General features: G+C 44.4%; 1 long non-coding RNA gene across 1 annotated transcript in view; it reads right to left on the reverse strand.

The window, feature by feature from the left end:
- Positions 1-831: 831 nt before the first annotated feature.
- Positions 832-4,567, reverse strand: part of LOC116698096 (uncharacterized) — a 21,243-nt gene continuing 17,507 nt past the window's right edge. Inside the window, exon 3 of the long non-coding RNA XR_004334112.1 lies at positions 832-842. This is a non-coding gene — a long non-coding RNA (uncharacterized LOC116698096). The remainder of the gene's footprint in view (positions 843-4,567) is intronic.

Here is a 4,567-nt window from a genome sequence, read left to right on the forward strand (position 1 = left end):
ATTTTTACTGTATTGACATTACAGAAGTCTCTTGTTAGCATCTCGGAGGCTACTTCAGACGTTACAGAAGTCTCTAGTTAGCATCTCAGAGGCTACTTCAGACGTTACAGAAGTCTCTAGTTAGCATCTCGGAGGCTACTTCAGACGTTACAGAAGTCTCTCGTTAGCATCTCGGAGGCTACTTCAGACGTTACAGAAGTCTCTCGTTAGCATCTCGGAGGCTACTTCAGACGTTACAGAAGTCTCTCGTTAGCATCTCGGAGGCTACTTGAGACATTCCAGAAGTCTCAAGTTAGCCTCTTGTATGCTACTTGTCGCAAAGCGACGAACGCGTGACTCAAATCTGCACTCAACTCACATCAGGGAGTGACAGCAGCACTTTCTACCTATATATTGTATCCTTGTGACATCACAACCGCTAAATGTCCTGAAGGCTTATTTAAAGGCACGGTTCACTTTGCATTTTTCCTTAGACTGAACGTTTTGACACTTATTGAACCTAGACCTGCTTCTTACTCAGAAATCACTATTTAATCACTTTTTTGAACAAGAGACCTTTAATTAAATCTGTAAAAATGGCTGCGAGTTAGACTTGACATTTTACGAAAAGATTAAAAACACTGAGAAAGGGATGAAAAGAGCTTTTCAGTTACGTTAGCCGCCAGCACAACCAAACTTTGGGTTAAGAGATACTGTTAGACAATAAAAAAAAAGTGAAGAGTAGGAAACAACTAAGACAACAGTGCCACATGTCCTCGTGCGTGCTCCTGTGTGAGCCGCTCCGAGGTAGAAGATATTTGCTTTTTGCTGCCTCCGCGGGCCCTCCAGTCTGCAGAGCACCTCTCTCTCTCCTAGCCAGCAGCGCTCAGCAGATGTTTCAGAGGGGCCATCATCAAGGCTCCGGCTGTTGCTATGAGACTGGTAATAACCATTTAACAGCACGGCATGCTTCAGCTAAAGTAGAACTGCTTTTCGGTTTGAGTCTTGCTGAGCTCAATAACACTCATACTGCAGTATTTCCTCGCTGGCTGGTCCGTTGATTCAGTGTTACACAGGAACAGTGATGCACACAGCAGTGTTGGGAGTAACACAATTACAGTAATGTATTCCTTTTTGCTGTAACGCAGTAATATAAGCATTACTATTTACATTTTGGCAATGTTATACTCTTTACAACCTCAGTAACGTGAGTTCCAACCGTGTTTTTGACTTTTTACTTCTCTAATTTTATAACTTCAGCTCATTTGCATATTCATACTTATTCGACAAAATATTATGAATGATGTATTAATGATGTATTATTGTGCATAACGAGGAGTGGGGTGGGGAAGCTGCCATGTCAAACTTCTGCTGTTATTTTGGTGAAAGTAACTCAAAGGTTATAAGATAGTAGTGTTACGCATTACAATTCCGAGACAGTAATATTATAATGTAGCTAATTACTCTCAAATGACTGGTGACTAGTAATCTATAATCTATTACATTTTGGAAGTAACTTGGCCATCACCGGTACACAGTGCTCTTTACACATAACACACAGCCACAGATGGAGTTCAGTGCAAATGTGCCTGTCTACAAGTGTCTAGCTCCATGGAAGGAAATAAAGGTTACTATGTAGTAAGTCCATACTGCGTACGTTTCTGGGATTGTTCAGGTGCTGCCCAAAATTACACCGGATGTCCCTCTTTTTTGCCGCATGTCCGTCCCCTTCCGCTTTTTTTTGTAGGCGTTCAAACCTCCGGTGGACTATGGTTACCTGGTCCTCAGATCTCTGCAGGGTAAATCCAGACAGCTAGCTAGACTATCTGTCCAATCTGAGGACTATGGTTACCTGGTCCTTAGATTTCTGCAGGGTAAATCCAGACAGCTAGCTAGACTATCTGTCCAATCTGAGGACTATAGTTACCTGGTCCTCAGATCTCTGCAGGGTAAATCCAGACAGCTAGCTAGACCATCTGTCCAATCTGAGGACTATGGTTACCTGGTCCTCAGATCTCTGCAGGGTAAATCCAGACAGCTAGCTAGACTATCTGTCCAATCGGAGTTTTCTGTTGATGACTAAAACTACTTTGAACGTACACATGTTCCACCAAAACAACTTCCTTCCTGAGGCTAGAGGCGCTGTTTCTCCGCCCAAGGTGATTGCAATTGGTTTAAAGAAATGCCAATAAACCCTGACCCCAGCACTGTGGAGGAGGGTCAGACAATGTGAGCCCACAATGCAGTCAATGCCATTGTTTAGTTAACAGCAGTAGGCACAGTAATGACTTGCATAAAGTGATCACATCATATGCAAATGCTGAAAAAATATATTTATCCTTCACACTGTGAAGAAATAAGTCTAGTTAGACATCAGCTATTGCATTAACTGTCCCGTTGGCAGCCTCTTTTTGATTTCATTGTTCAGTCCATTCCACCAAGGTGCTTTTAAGAGTAATTCGCACAAGAGATTGATTTAACTAGGGCTGCATGTTGTGAGGGAAATATGTGCTGTAACATTGCTGAATATTGTGATGACAATAATACTAAACAGATGTTAAAGTTTACCCAGTTCTCCCTGTCCGCTGCTTTCAATGTTCCTGTTAAGAGTGGCTGGAGAATGGCGGACCCAAAACGAAAGGCAGAAAGAACTAAAAAATGCGCAAAAACCAAAAGGAGTCCAGGAAACAAGCAGGCCAAAACAAGTAACCAAAAAATAAAGTCCAAGTGTGAGAAGGCAGCGTAGAACACAAAAGAGACCTGACACACAAAAACACAACAATGACCTGACACCAGGACGAACTACAGAGGGTAACCATGGTAACAAGAGGCGGGTGACACAGGGGCGGGGAGACAAGTGGAAGACATCAGGTAATCCCAGGAAGTAAAACTAAACACAAAACAGCACAGAAAACCAGACTATCAAAATAAAACAGGAAAAAGAACATACAGACACTCACAAGAGACCACAAGACAGAAACCACAAGGACTAAAACATATACAAGACCAAAAAATAACAATCACAAGGACGGAATATATAACAAAACAGCAAACCATAACAGTTCAGTTATTGTATAAAGTTGAAATTGAGTTGAATATAATAGAGAACGGTGTTTCAGTTTTCTACTGATATTTTCTTTCAACTAGAACAAAAGATCTTAGTGTCTTTTGCCATATGTTACAGCCTTTGGTGATGTATATTGCGCAAGTTGATAAAGCAATGACGATTAAAAAAAATAGATAAATAAAGATCTATTGGGCAGCCCTAGTTTAAACATAATTTTCAGAAAACACATGGGAAAGTCGAGTCCAACAGGTGTCTCAGGTGTGCATAACGGAAAGCACAACACAGGGTGAAAGGATGGGATCAGCAGATTGGCTAAAGGCCTTTCATTCTCACACACACACACACACACACACACACACACACACACACACACACACACACACACACACACACACACACACACACACACACCACACCTCCTTTTCAAGGGAGCTTTCCTTGACTGAGTCATGCTTGCCTGCCTCTCCTCTTGCTCTCTGCTTCCTGTGGCGAGCCCGACAGCCCCCCCCCCCGCCTTCCCCCTTGCTGTGTTATTGGTCTGCAATGGAGCATGGCGGCACGATGAGGTCCTTTGAACAGGGACAGAAATACAAGAGGATCAGGGCCGCAAATAAACACGGAGCGCATTCCTCTCGGCGGGGCCCCCTTTACCGACGCTATCTGGCGGCGCGGGTCACGCTGGCGCGCTCACAGCCGAGCGACGCACACTCGCTCTCTGTGCTGGACTGAGCTTTTTTTTCTCCCCCCCCCCCCCCCCCCTTAGGGCAGCAATTATTTTTTTTACAGCCTGTGAAAGTTGGTAAGTGCAACAGAGTGAGGGTGAACAGGCCAGAGACGGATGGGGGTGGGGTGTGTGTGTGTGTGTGGGGGGGGGGGGGGGGGGGGGGAGAACTTTATGCCGCCCTCAGTGCCCCTCTGTGCACTAGACAACAAGTTACCCACCCTCGCCCACACTATTATTACTCAGATATTTTCCCAGAGTTAGAGAGTGACTGAGGGCGAGAATTGGAAACAATGAAGTCAAACGGAATCGGGACGGTTTGGGGGGGGGGGGGTGAACCAGACAGGAAAGGGAAGAGGGGGGTAATTGGGAGAGACGCAACGATAAGATAACAGGCATACTAGCGTTTTTATGTAATTAGCGCTCCTCTGAACTGCTGCACCCCCCCGCTGTTAGCGTCGTCTGCTGAGGTTGCTCAGAGCACATATGGCTGGGTGACAGCAACCGCCTGAACCGCAGTCCCCATTAGCATATTTTAACAAGCTAATTGGTCTAATGTATGCAGTTGTAAGCACATTAACCTAATGAATGTACACTTGATGGTTAACCTGTCATGATACGGGGCCTCGGCTCCTGCTGACATTTCTTTCTTTATTCTTCAGCAACAGTTGTGTCCAGTGGACAAAAATTGACACATCGGACACATTAAATCTATAACCTGTGGCATTTTTCTTTTAACCCTTGTGTTCCCCTCGGGTCAAATTGACCCCTTTTACAGTGTTTTATATCAGAAATATGGA

The sequence above is a fragment of the Etheostoma spectabile genome, chromosome 11 (genome assembly GCF_008692095.1).
Source record: "Etheostoma spectabile isolate EspeVRDwgs_2016 chromosome 11, UIUC_Espe_1.0, whole genome shotgun sequence".
Lineage (NCBI taxonomy): Eukaryota > Metazoa > Chordata > Actinopteri > Perciformes > Percidae > Etheostoma > Etheostoma spectabile.